We start from the raw sequence: 15,545 nt of genomic DNA, 5'->3' as shown, positions 1-15,545 counted from the left end.
ACGGTGACGTCACACCACGTGACGCAATGATGTCACGACAGATGACAGACGGGGCTCCAACTTGTGCCGTCGCTGCGGTTGCACGCCGTGTGAATCACGTGGTATGGTGACGTCACACTCTCGCGCATTTCGAACGCGCGTTCACACTCGGTGTAGGTGAAACGCTCGCTCCACCGGGCAGGCGGACGCGGCTTCCGTGGCAATCCAGGCGCTCACCCAACGCGCGTCTCTGGGTTAGTCGGCGTTCAGCTGTAGCCATGCCGTTGTCTTCCCCCACGACGAAGGCTTCTAGTGGTTGTATTAAAATGACCAAGTATTCAACCAAGGAAAGCCATGTATTACCAAGCCTAGCCATCAATATGCTTCCCATCTGACTATTCTTAACCTTAGCTAAGCCTCAGCCATTTTTTCTTTTCCTCCTTGCTTCTTGTTAGAGGGGCGGAGGAATGATTTACTGCCGTGGCCAAGACGCGTGAGGGCAAGGTAGCTTGGTGCCGTCTGTGGGCGACCGAAGAAGCGATTACGCGGAAGCGGCGAAGGCAGCGTTTTGTTCTTCCCACTTTACTAATTTACTACTAGATGGGGAAGGACCTTTGCTAGCTATGATCCGTGTGGGGATGTGTCGGAAGTTTTGTCCGAGTTTCAGGATGTCGCGGCGCGAGGGGCGGGGGTCCTTTGTCGGGCGTCTCAGTCGGCACGGCAGCGTGCCACTTGAATGCTTCAGTGAGGCCATGTGTGTCTTGAGTCGAAATGAGAGAGTCTAGATGAGTCATGAGTTGAAGACAATCGTAACGAGTGGCTGACCCCAGTTAGCAGTGAGTCGAAGTAAAGGTGGATTCACACTGAAGAGTGGCAATCGTCGCGCTACCTATTTCTTTCAATTAGTTACGGTTTCCAAAGCACTAGGAAAGCTGGGAGAGAGCGAAACAAATATATTTATACCTGTCGCCCGACCTCTGCTATTTGCCATTGTGAACCCGCCCTTAAGTCCAATTGCCCATCTTCGTTTTTAAAACGACGATTTTCTTAAATTATTACGTGTAACGAGATGTTTTTCTTTCTATAAAGCCTACCCTTTTCGTAATAAAGGTAATAAGGTAATAAACTGAACTGAAGCTGTGAGCCTAAATGAGTTGGAGCGAGCTCGGGCCTATCTGAGTTTGAGTGAGCTTATAGTTTGACCAAAATTTTCTGAGTGAGCACTCGTGATATTGCCGAGGTATGCCTGCAAGCCATTGGAAATACGAGGCCTGCAGAACCTCTGAACCTCTACCGTTCGCCGCAGCAAAATTGCGAGGAAGCCGACCACATTCTGTGGCACTGCACATACCACTGCATGGGCCATCCTGGCTTCTGCTTCAACGCACGCCACAGCGTCCCAGACAGCGACCCAAAGAAATAAATGACTATTTGCGCCATGCCAAGTACTCGTCCAGCCGTTTATCGAAGCCACTGCCGTCGTCATCCGCACCCTTCGCATTGCCATGCCGCAGCTACGCTTTGGCAGTACGGAGAAGGTACCTTAGCCCCCCGAAATGAAACAAAACAAATGAACTTTCGTAGGTGGGGCTGCTTGCCAGCGAACTGGCGGAGATCCTGGATCGACAAGGACGCATGTCCCTGCCGCATCCACTACGTTGACGCCGCACGGGAAAAACACTTTCACATACCGACCCCATTCAAAATGACGGCACCACCCAGAAGAACGAGGACATGTGCCCAAGCGACGATCGCAACACCAGACAAAGCCGATACCAAACTCAAAGGCCAATGTGCAATGCGAGTGCACAAACCACGAACGTTGAAGTGGCTATCAAAGATGAAGCGGTAACTGCTTTGGTGAACACAGCAGCGAGCTACTCTGCCACCAGGGGACAGAGTAGAGTAGTTTACGACTCAGTTCCAGAAAGTGACCATCATTTTGAACGGCGCGCAAACACGAACCGCCTAAAGCCGCCTGCCATCGGGACGGTCCACTGCACGAGTAAAGCTTAACGGACGTCCAGGGTCGGTAAAAAGTTCCTAGGCCACAGGGTCTCCCTTCAGACCTTATAGTCGGGCAGTTAGGGCACCTCGAAGCCTAAAATGTCTATAGAGGATAATAGAAGTATCATTCTCCTGTGTAAAAAGATTGATAGCTTTAGTGCAATCATATATAGCAGGATCCGAGGCTCAGAAGCAGAGCCTGTGGCGTTGGAACTTTTTACCGACCGTGTACCTATCCTGCGATCTTCATAGTCCTGAAGCAGTGTTCCCGCGATGTTATGCTTGGTTTGGATTTGCTGACTAAGCATCGGGCAATAGTCGACCTTAGATCCAAGCTCATCATTCCATGGACGAAGCCAACCAGGGTACGTCACCTTGTCCTGAGAGTCTTCGTCGAAATTTGCGTCTCATCCCGGTCAAGCATCATCTTCCCTGTTGGTGCCGGGAATACTGAGAGCGTCCAACGCATCATTAATGGAAGCATCAAGTTTCTCTTACAGATAAATGTATCGGGAGACGTGTCGCCTGCTTCCGTAATGGGCAGGCGCTGGCGACAAATTTCAAAGCAGAATATACACACTTCAGTACAGGCATGACGAGTGCCTTCTTAACGAACTCACCGACATTCAATATGAGTCTGCTCTCTCCGACCGATCTGCTGCATACACCCCTGAGCAAGACAACCCGCCCAACTTCGACATGAACCCAGCACTGCGAAGAATGAACAAAACCCGATCCGCAATCTTCGAAGTTACAGACAATGGTTTTCTTCGTTCGCCAAGAGTCCGACCAACGTCGATAGAAAAACCTTGCATCATAACTGACGAATACGCCTGGCCTCTCGGTGAAAGCGCCTACCCTGTGTCGCCGCGTGATCATGAAACCATCCTGGACCAATGAGAAGAAATGCTTCCGATGGCGTCGTTCAGCCGTCGAAGAGCCATCGGGACGCACCGGCTGTTCTGGTGAGAAAGAAAGATGACACATTTCGGTTGTGCGTCGATTACTGCTGACTGAATAACACGGCGTAGGACGCCATCTACCACTTGACCGTAATCGGCGATACGCTGGACCGGTTTTGTCAGGTCAATTACTACTCGTCGCTGAATACGAACAACTGGTACTGGAAGACTGAAGTCCATTAAAAAAAATCGCTGTGGCTTAGCTTGGTTATGCCCGGTAATTGCGAAAGCAATATCCGTACCTAGGCCATGGTTCAGCTGGTAGTGTAGCTGGTGGTGGTGCTTGTCGTTAGACTTGTGGTGATGCATCGGTTATACAATCCAATCCAATGTAATATAATGTAATCTAATCTAATCTGATTCAATCCAATATAATCCAATCAAATTCAATCCAATTCAATCCAATCTAATCCTATTTAATCCAATCTAATCGAATGTAATCTAATCGAATGTAATACAATCTAATTTAATCTAATCCAATCTAATCTAAGGCCCCCGGTGGTGGCACCGCCACTACTCGCAGATGGCGCGAGATGGTCCCCCAGCTCTCAGGCGGGACGTCACACAGAGGTCATGCGAAAGGTCATTTCATGTGTACCGCCGTAGCACGGAAAAGGCTTGAAAGTGCAAGTAGTAAAGCTTTCGCTTTAAAAACGAAGAAAAGAAAACCTTCATCACACTGCCGTCACATACGTGTTCAAGCTCATGCGGTTCGTGCTTTGTTCCGCACTGTCAACTTTTCAGCGAATAGTAGATACGACATTGACAGGCCCCGAGTGGCAAACCGGCCTCGTGTGGCTAGACAACGTTGTAGGCTTCGAGACGATCTTTGACGAATAGCTGCCGAGGTTCAAAGCAGTAAAGAACGCGATCAGATCATCCGGACTTACTCTGAAGCCTGACAAGGGCTGCTTCGCCAACCAGGAGCTGTTTCTCGGCCACATCATCAGTAAGTTGGTGAACGCCCTGCACGCAGAAGACAGCCGCTATTGCCCAACGCCCGCTGCCTGATGATAAGAAAGCAGGCTGCTGATTTGTCGGACTGCGTGCAGATTACAGACGGTTTGTCAAAAAATTTTCACTCATCTTCGGACCTCTCATCCGGATGACAAAGGCACACTTGCCATTCGAATGGTAAGCGCTGCGAGCGGAAGCCTCCGTAAAACACTCTCCGGGGCATGTTGTATCATAGCTCGCAGGAATAAAAGCGCGACAAGACGACACAAAGAAGGAGTCCTGTCGTTTTTCCTCCTCCTTTGTGTCCTCTTGTTGCGTTTTATTCTTGCCAGAGCTGAAGCCGTCAAGGAACTTCAGCGTCGTTTACTGCCCCTGCGGCTCGTCGGCAATCTAACGAAGACATTGGTATAGAAATTCATACAGGCGCAAGCAGCGCGGGCCTAGGCGTCGTCCTCGTTCGGAAGTGGTGCACTCACACTTGAAAAAGTAATCGGGCACAGAGGGCAAAACGATTGTCTAGAACGCACGCACTGCTGTTCCGGACCGCTCTGGACTACGCGCGCAACATGTAGCGACAACACCTGACTCGACACCACCCGTGAGTGAGCATGTGCGGCCAAACTGATAGGATTGCCCGTCTTTTCGCAGCTTGCTGGCAGCCCTGGCTTCAGCACCTCCTTTCGCAGTCAGGGCTTTCTGTGCTACCGGCTGCGAAATGAAATGTAAGAGACTATGCACATGATGGTTGGCTCTTCTTTTTCTCTTTTTCGTGGGCGGAAGCTCCAGCACTCAGTATTCCATCATATCATCGCTCCATACTCACCGCGAGCACGTGCCTCATGTTTACCTGCAGCGCTTTGCTTTCTTCGGTGAGTACCGAAATACGAACGTCATCGTACGAGGCAGCATGGGGACTCCGAGCTGCGCACAGAGCGCTTCTGACGACGGAAGCAGGTATTAAACCCGCGGTAGCCAGTAAGCTGCGGAAGGACGGGCAACGCTATAAGTTTGCCCGCCCACGCTCATACTCGACCTGTTTTGAACCAAGCGATATCGCTAGATGTCGCGCCCGCAATGCAGCGGGACTCAGAGGATGCAACCGGGGTGTTCTTGACAAGTGTTTTGGCCTGTGTAGGATAGCCGTTCTTTGCCAAAGCCCGGGGATCAATAACTATTCAGCGACCGAAGAATACCTCCATATCGTCTGGGCGACCTATAAAATCGACCCGTAGCTCTAAGGACGAACATTCATCGTTATCAGTTGCTACGCATTATGCTCGCTCGTTGAAGCCTGCGTCTCCAAGTGTTCGACGTCACCGTCGTTTACAAGTTCGCGTACAAGCAGTGTGGCAGCGATTTCCTGTCACAAGCTCTTACCGACGCACCTGCGCCCTACAACAATGATAACGACGTCATCACTGTACCGGTTAATGCCAGAACTGTCACGCAGCAACCACTATCACACCCCGACCTTCAACGCCTCATCGAGTACTTGGAGGGCAACGCTTATTCACCCCCAGCCTCGTTCACGAACGGATTGTCCTGCTCCTGAGTGCCGAACGAACCCTACTGAGCCACCCTCAGTGCCTTTCTATGAGATCTGCATTGATCTTCTTGGCAGCTTCTCCGCGTGAACCTGTAATAAGTGGCCATCTTGGCAACAGACTACCTCACCCACTATTCCGAAAGAAAAGCCCATCCGAACGGAACAGCAGCAGGAGTCGCGCAATTATTCGTGGAATGTATCCTTCTTCGACACGTGGCCTCCGCAGTCATCACTATGGAGAGTGGACCAGCATTTTATTTATTTATTTATTTATTTATTTATTTATTTATTTATTTATTTATTTATTTATTTATTTATTTATTTATTTATTTATTTATTTATTTATTTATTTATTTATTTATCACTTTAAACACAACGCCGCAAGAGGCATTACAGTGGGGGGGAGGGTAATACAAAATAATCGTAGTGCAACTGACTCAAGACATCCTGCGCTACGAGGTGATACGCGACAAGACACCGAACGACAACCACGTATCATCATTTGACAAACGGCCCCACGGAGAGCTTGAATAAGACTGTGGCAGATATACTTGACATGTGGGTCGACGCGGAACGCAAGACCTCAGATGTAATCTTCTCATGCCTCGTCTGCGCCAAAACATGCCAGTGCAGGAGACCACGCAGACGACGCCTTTGGGCTCGCCCACGACAAGGAGACAACGACCACGCTTAGACACCATGCTACTGAACGTCAGCGATGAAGACCACCTCGACGTCGCTGCCTACCTGCAGCCCGCGGAAGAAGTACACAGGCTCGCTTGTCTGCGCATTAGGGGCCAACCGCACAGCGACACCCGTAGCCACACGGCAACGCCACACGGAATACAAGCCGAGTGACCGTGCGTGGACCTGGACGCCCATTCGCCGCTGCGGACTCAGCACCAAATTATTGTACGGCTATTTGGGTCTTTAAATGATTCAACGTCGGCTAGGATAATGATGCCGTTTTTAATGGAGCAACAGCATCCCAGCGACGCCACGCACAGTCGGAAATAGTGCATGTCGTGCGCCTGAAACGATACACCACGCTGAACGAACTTAACATGTTTTCAGTTGCAGCCCTGAGAGAACCTTATTCCGGAAACAGCGCAAAGAAGACACAGACGAAGGAAGAGATGTACACCGGAGAGCTTTTTTGAGAATGATCTACTACCAACTCGCCCAAGCTACTCCACTGGAAAATTTCAAGGATTGTGCCGATGCTTCTTTACGATTTTGGTAATGGCGTGAAGCTTTGCAATGTTTTTTTATTATCACAGTCACGGGCCACGCGGCTATATCACTATCTGACGTGAGATACGACGAGATTTATCTGGATTATTTGTAACCGCGCGCAACTGGTTCTGTGTTGTTCGAGTTTACCATAGGTTCTTTATGCGCCTTATCTCAAAACTTCTTCGTCAGCTTTGAACTGAGCGCACCCGGGAGCGACGGTGAATCCCTTCTTCTTCAATCGCTTGTGGCTACTGCCACCGCCACTGCCGAGTCGTTAAGATCCTTATAGGCGCAAGCCAGCCAAATTAGAGTTTCTATCGGAAGCGTTCTAGTTCCATGCTGACTGCCGTAACCGCTACGTGACCACATACGTTCTGCAAAGAACGAGAAAATAAATGATCCAAAATATCCTCCCCGTATGTAACACGTCTAATCCCATAGGTGCAACACTTTTACTGCGAAAGCAATATTCGGATGGTAAACTCCGAGCAATATCTTGCGATGTATCTGTGCTTCCGCCGAAAGCATAGCAACGTCAACGACGTCGAAACCGCAGCGTCAATCCAGCACTATGACATAGTTATGTAAATTAATAAATAACATAAATATTGCTCCGACTTGGTTACGAACCCGCGATGGCGCGACCACATCACCTTCCCTGGCTATCGCAGCAGTTTCTTTGTCTTTATTGCATGGAAATAGTGCCCAAAAGGAAAATCTGAGTATGCCTATGACACAAAACCCCAGGTTCTGTAGTATGATCCCACCATACCCCCGCACGCCGTCGTCTTCTTAAACTAATGCTACTATCGAACTAATATCATCGCCACACATGCCGACGACCCAATAAAGAAAACCCATGAGCCCAGCAGGGAGCTTACGCTTTCGCACGTCTACTCGACGTAACTACGTTAAATGCTGCCACTTTTTGAAACACTTACTAATAGGGGGGCAATGAATAGACGCTTTCACCGTAATTGAGCGTGATGAGCCAGAGCTGGCAGCATATATTTTGCAATCTCGCATCCCTAGCAATGACGTCAAACTCTAGTTGTCTTGGCTTCCCAACTACGTATCTCGGAGTATTCACTACTGGCGCTTTTGAGGCCGGCGTCGAGTTCTCGGAGGGGGAACTTTGGAATGACCTGTGGCCAAGGCTCACCTCCGGGCTGTCCACTCGTAGGCCTTAGGCGCCGTGCTCCCAGCATTGGCTTTTACACGATTTAACAATATCAGTTGCCCTGTCTCTTAGTGTGCATCTGACCCACTGCCTTTCCAGGCCAAGAAGAGCTGCATATTTAATAAACCAGATCCGTGACCATTAGATTACGGCTGCATACGCGATTTCGTAGGGGGAGCCGCACACATATAGGTCATTTTGCCCTTCATCTGGATGTCGTGTACTTCCTGTCAAGCTACTTGAGGAAGAAAGCAGAACTACCGCATGAAATCTGAACGCGATTACGTTCATCAATGTTGTAAACTGTTGTACGGTTTCTTGAAGACACTCAGGGTGAGCAGTTTACAATTCATGTATGATGATGGTTTGGTTTATGGGTTTTAACGTCCTAAAGTGACTCAGGTTATGAGGGACGCCGTAGTGAAGGGCTTCGGAAATTTCGACCACCTGGGGTTCTTTACCATGCACTAACATCGCACTGCACATGGCCCTCTAGAATTTCGCCTCCATCAGAATTCGACCGCCGCAGCCCGGATCCAACCTGCGTCTTTCGAGTCAGCAGCCGAGCATCATAACCGCTGAGCCACCGCGGCGGCTGTGTATGACGATCATAGAATTCTTATGAGCAGTGCGCCAGGCTAATGTTAGCTTACGAAGGACTGAATTGACAGCGATCATTCTTTTGAAACCAATTTTTTTTAATTTATTTTCTTGCACCAGCCCTTTTCAAGCTGCCCCAGAGAATTTACTGCAGAATTGCAAGCATAGTTCTTATGTGCGCGGAATTAAAGGCGTTCATCAGTCAAGGCTCGTCCAGATGTCTCAATTTAGTGTCTAAAGCATTCCCAATATGGCGATTGATACGCACGCGCAGTGTGCAGTGGCGGCGGTACATGGCCAATTTTTTTCTTGACACAGTGAAGATTCTCAAGCATCCAGGTTGGTCTAGCAGTGAAGGCTCTTGAACTTTCCGTTCACTGCTCCCAGCTTCCAGTTTTCGGCCTTTTGCAGCTACCGCTGGCGGCTTGCTTTAAAGTCCAATCTGGTCGTCTTGAGAGGGCGGTGGTTTGCGCGTAGCACTACACTTCCCTTTGCCACCTTTCCCTGCTTTTCCGGCGGCCTTCCCTTTGCGTCGTGCAGCTGCGTCACTCCCTGAGGGCGCCATGGCAGCAGCCTTTTCGAGGTTCTTTGATTCTTGCCTCATTTTGGACGTGCCTTCACGGGGGCTGCAATTTCCAGAGGAAGTGCTGGCACCGAAACTAAGCTGCCTGCGTGCGGTGCTGCTTTCGCTGGTGCTCAGTGGCTTGCTGTGTATGTCAAACACCGCGCTTGCTGCTCGACGAGCCTTTCCCTTTCCTAGGCTTCTTGAACGCCATGTTTGTCGACCGCTTTTGCCTCCTAGGAGCACGTTTGCCGCCGAGAGTGCTGCTCGGTGGTCTGCTCCTTGAGCGATGCTCCCTTATAGCTTTCCGCTTGCTCCGTCCGCCGCTGCTCGACGAGCTCCAGCTTGAACGCCGCAGCCGCCTGTACTTTCCACTGCTTGGGGTTGAAGTTGTCGAGGAAGTGTCACTTGACAAGGAGTCTGTCTCGGTCGACATAATATCAGTTGTCCAACTGCTGTGGCTGGACAAGCTGCTCGTCGATGACCAACTTCTGTATTCGATCCTGCTTGTGCCGCCCTTGAGCGACCACGTGTTAGAGTACCGGCGTCGCCTTTAGTACTCGCCCTCGCTGCCTGTGCTGGAATCCGTACTGCTTGGAGCTCGCGCTCTCTTTCGGAGCATTCGGGTGTTGAGTCCGCTCGTAGAGGGGCCCGGGTCGGCGTCAAACGATAGCGTGTTCGACGATAGCGTCTCTGCGGTCTTCATCTTGCCCTCGTGGTGGTCCTTTGCCTCCAGCGCCTCGGGTGCGGCGCTCTTCGACGCGGCGGATTTGTCCTTGGAATCACCGGCGTCAATCGCGATTTCCTCTTGGCTTGCGCTGGACGACGCTTTCGTCGAAGCTCCGGCGCTGCTTGGCCCATCGTTCTCGCAGGCGTAGCAAATTCCAGACATCGCCGCGCGCTGGAACAATGGGCACAGCGAGTTTCTTACTGACGTCCCCTTGACGCTCTCCGCCTACGCCAGGACCTCGAGAGACAGGCCGAGAGAGACGGTCCCACTGCAGTCTGGAGGTCTCTTGCCCTAGAAGACTGAGTACAGCGTTCGAGGCAAAGCCAAATGGAGCCAAGATGCGGGTCGCGTGCCACGGCTGCTCGCGTTCATCTTTCTCTGTCTTGTGCTACGCGCTTTCTGTTTTCGTAGAGAGCAGTTAATTTAGCGCTGTCGTGGCATCGACTATTTCGAAGAAATGTGTGTGGAAGGTTCATTTTCCCGCGACAACGACCTTGCGAGAAGAGCTTAAAAGGACACTAAAGACAATTCAAACGTGTTTTTGTTCGTAGTACAAATCATTTCTGTAGCTATTTTTGGCGATGTTGGCGTTTGTCAGGCAGAACACACTGCCTTTACTGCTGAGAAAATTAGGCTTAAAAATGGAATGTTTTAGTTCCGCGACTCCAGTCAAACGGTTACGTTGAGGCCGGAAAGGACTCCGATATGATCATTCCGAAGCCACTTGCTGTGTTGCCTAGGCTTGGGAATTTGCGGGCAAAAAAGAGAAAAAAAAGCGTCTTGTCACTTTATCAGAACAGCGCAAGGACGCAGACATAAAAAGAGATACACAGACAGAGCGCTGCCTAATGTTGAGCCAAATTGCCCAAGGATACAATTTGTCTTGATGCACCGCAGTTTGGTTGTTAAAACAGGCGGTGGTGGCACACCTGTATTATAATTGATTGTTTCCATCTTTAAAATGATACATTTCCAATCAGATTAGCATATTTGTGGTCGGAACGCGGCAACCTATTGATATACGCTAGCTTCATTGAGACCTCCATGTCCCTTCAACGTATTTTTAAATCAGATGTATAAAGAAAAACTACAGAGAACGTTTACTACATTCGAATCGGAGCGGGAGTACGGATTTGTGCTACGTAGAAGACGACGGTGAACAGGCAGTGCCGCGGGACGGAGCAGATGGAAGCTGATGAAGACGACGTTCTCAAATTCACAGCGCGAGAGTGAGGCGCAGTTTAACGCGAGACGTGTTGGGTGCGGCGGACATTTCCAGAGAATTGGACTTTTTACTGGATTGGTTCCAGGCTTGGTTTAAGACAGCATTGCTTTAGCGGTGTGTTCTGGATTCATTGCGCACTGATGGAAGTTGATGAAGACGAAGACATCTAAGGCCCAGCTCTCTTAATCGCTTTTGTAAGGAATCGGTAGTGCGTGCGGAGTCACTAGTCATTGCATAGCAATGAAAAGGAGCAGCCGAATTGTGATGATCTGGGGGCAATCCAGACGAAACTGTCCGCCAACAAACAGGACAGCGGTCAAATTTCTGCAGGCTCGATGACGGAGGTTGTGATCTCCAACATATCAATAGAACGAAAGAAAAACAGCCAGGCAGAAGTGAAAAGTGAGTCAGCTTGTCGAGAAACTGGAATCTCAGATGAAGAAAGTATCCTGCGGGAACGCAGCGCCACGGTATTGAAGGCGGTGATCTCGCACTGCGATGATCCAGCCGCCCGGGTTAGCTCTACTCGAGATGAGACCAGGTGCGACAACGCGAGTTCAGCAATGTTGGAAGTGAGTGTGATAATTCCAAAAACCCGGTCTCAAGCAAGCTGCGAAAAAGAGCATTTCGTTCAGCAGGAAGCGGTCAGTGACGACAGATGTCAGATCGGCGAGCTAGTGACAGGAGAAAGTCTAACGTTGCCGCAACGTCTCACTGTGCCGGGCATATGGCATGCACTGCCCCGTAGCGCTTTTGATAGCAGAAACCTTTCATCCGAGGCAGGGAACGGAAGTGAGCCTGTTGGACCGACCGGGCAGAGCGCTGCGCAGTTAGCGAACGCACGCGACGGGTGTCCGATGAGGACACCCGTCACGTGGAGGACTAAGTGGTGTTTTTTTTGTTTTCTTTAATTTGCATTGTATGATTCATTCTGCTTTTGTTGTACTGCTAAAATATACTTAACTTATGCAATGATGTTTGTATGACCATGTAAATCGCAGGCATGTACAAACTAGAGGTGAGATTTTTCTTGGTGTCAATAATGTGTTTTTCTGTGAATTGTTTTCTTTTGTTTTTTGTTATTTTTTTCTCGTCGCCTGTCACTGCTGCCCGGTATAAGGGGGCTGCGGCTCAGTCAAGCTGTCTATGACAGCTTTTTCTGCAGCTCCTCTGTCATTTTTTGAGGCAGAAATAAAATGATTGATTGATGATTGAAACTACTGATGTTTAAATCGCTAATCCGTCCACTACTTGAATACGCCTCCCCTGTATGGAACCCGCACAAACAACGCGAAATTAACCAAATCGAGGCAGTGCAGAAGAAAGCCGTTCGCTTCATATGTCACAGGTTTGGTAGAGATTTTTCGCCTTCCACAGCACTTTCATCACTGGGCCTGCAACCACTCTCATCTCGACGAAGGACTGAGTCTTTAAAATTTTTGTATTGCATTATTAACTCTTTCTGCCGGACCTCTGCAAATGATTACCTAATCCCTGCTATACCATCTAAAACTAGAAGTCACCACAGCCTAAACATCACGCCTTATTTTGCCCGCACGGACACTTTTAAATACAGTTTTTTTCCGCGTGCAATCGAATACTGGAATTGTTTACCCGGTTCTACTCGCTCTCTTCCTTTAGAGCTGTTTTTAACGGCTATTGAATAGTTTTTTTCGTTTTTCTTGTTTTCACTCGTACTGTTTCGGATGTTTGCCATTGTTGTGCTCCATGTTTTCCTACACTGTTGTTCACACCCACCCCTGCAATAGCCCAATAGGGCTGCAGTATGTATAAATAAATAAATAAATAAATAAATAAATAAATAAATTGATTGACATTCGAGGACCAGGGCGTCTTCGATCCTGCAAGGCAGCAGCTTTTGAGTTCTCGCCCCTTGGCGGCACCAGCCTAATGAGCAGAGTGGCCATTAGGCGCTAATCGGGTTGGTTGAGACACTTGGTGGCTCGAATGCACACAGGGACACGCAGTGCGACTAAGGAGGCTCACGCGGCCACTTCGGACCTCATACGAGTGCTCCAGTTGCAAGTGTCTGCGTGTATGTCAGCTCATTCGCGAGCAGGACGACGGTGTGCACGCAGGTGAACTCTGTACAACCTATCTATCAACTTCGACTGCGTTTTACGGCGCACTGCAAGCATGCCACCGTGCGTATTTGAGTGTACAATTTGGTTATGTTGTGTTGGTGCCCGTGTGCATTTTGCTTTAAGTTTTGTTAGTGCTAGTGCTGGTGTAGCTGCGGTATAGATAGATAGATAGATAGATAGATAGATAGATAGATAGATAGATAGATAGATAGATAGATAGATAGATAGATAGATAGATAGATAGATAGATAGATAGATAGATAGATAGATAGATAGATAGATAGATAGATAGATAGATAGATAGATAGATAGATAGATAGATAGATAGATAGATAGATAGATAGATAGATAGATAGATAGATAGATAGATAGATAGATAGATAGATAGATAGATAGATAGATAGATAGATAGATAGATAGATAGATAGATAGATAGATAGATAGATAGATAGATAGATAGATAGATAGATAGATAGATAGATAGATAGATAGATAGATAGATAGATAGATAGATAGATAGATAGATAGATAGATAGATAGATAGATAGATAGATAGATAGATAGATAGATAGATAGATAGATAGATAGATAGATAGATAGATAGATAGATAGATAGATAGATAGATAGATAGATAGATAGATAGATAGATAGATAGATAGATAGATAGATAGATAGATAGATAGATAGATAGATAGATAGATAGATAGATAGATAGATAGATAGATAGATAGATAGATAGATAGATAGATAGATAGATAGATAGATAGATAGATAGATAGATAGATAGATAGATAGATAGATAGATAGATAGATAGATAGATAGATAGATAGATAGATAGATAGATAGATAGATAGATAGATAGATAGATAGATAGATAGATAGATAGATAGATAGATAGATAGATAGATAGATAGATAGATAGATAGATAGATAGATAGATAGATAGATAGATAGATAGATAGATAGATAGATAGATAGATAGATAGATAGATAGATAGATAGATAGATAGATAGATAGATAGATAGATAGATAGATAGATAGATAGATAGATAGATAGATAGATAGATAGATAGATAGATAGATAGATAGATAGATAGATAGATAGATAGATAGATAGATAGATAGATAGATAGATAGATAGATAGATAGATAGATAGATAGATAGATAGATAGATAGATAGATAGATAGATAGATAGATAGATAGATAGATAGATAGATAGATAGATAGATAGATAGATAGATAGATAGATAGATAGATAGATAGATAGATAGATAGATAGATAGATAGATAGATAGATAGATAGATAGATAGATAGATAGATAGATAGATAGATAGATAGATAGATAGATAGATAGATAGATAGATAGATAGATAGATAGATAGATAGATAGATAGATAGATAGATAGATAGATAGATAGATAGATAGATAGATAGATAGATAGATAGATAGATAGATAGATAGATAGATAGATAGATAGATAGATAGATAGATAGATAGATAGATAGATAGATAGATAGATAGATAGATAGATAGATAGATAGATAGATAGATAGATAGATAGATAGATAGATAGATAGATAGATAGATAGATAGATAGATAGATAGATAGATAGATAGATAGATAGATAGATAGATAGATAGATAGATAGATAGATAGATAGATAGATAGATAGATAGATAGATAGATAGATAGATAGATAGATAGATAGATAGATAGATAGATAGATAGATAGATAGATAGATAGATAGATAGATAGATAGCCGCCGCGGTGGCTCAGTGGCTATGGTGCTCGGCTGCTGACCCAAAGGACGCGGGTTCGATCCCGGCCGCGGCGGCTGGAATTTCTTTGGAGGAGAAATTCTAGAGGCCCGTGTACTGTGCGATGTCAGTGCACGTTAAAGAACCCCAGGTGGTCGAAATTTCCGGAGCCCTCCACTACGGCGTCTCTCATAGCCTTAGTCGCTTTGGGACGTTAAACCCCATAAACCAAACCAAACCAACCAGATAGATAGATAGATAGATAGATAGATAGATAGATAGATAGATAGATAGATAGATAGATAGATAGATAGATAGATAGATAGATAGATAGATAGATAGATAGATAGATAGATAGATAGATAGATAGATAGATAGATAGATAGATAGATAGATAGATAGATAGATAGATAGATAGATAGATAGATAGATAGATAGATAGATAGATAGATAGATAGATAGATAGATAGATAGATAGATAGATAGATGATGGATGGATGGATGGATGGATGGATGGATGGATGGATGGATGGATGGATGGATGGATGGATGGATGGATGGATGGATGGATGGATGGATGGATGGATGGATGGATGGATGGATGGATGGATGGATGGATGGATGGATGGATGGATGGATGGATGGATGGATGGATGGATGGATGGATGGATGGATGGATGGATGGATGGA

The sequence above is a fragment of the Amblyomma mixtum genome, chromosome 10, assembly GCF_055824585.1.
Source record: "Amblyomma mixtum isolate Tamu chromosome 10, ASM5582458v1, whole genome shotgun sequence".
NCBI lineage: Eukaryota > Metazoa > Arthropoda > Arachnida > Ixodida > Ixodidae > Amblyomma > Amblyomma mixtum.
Note: the sequence above shows the minus strand (reverse complement) of the source record.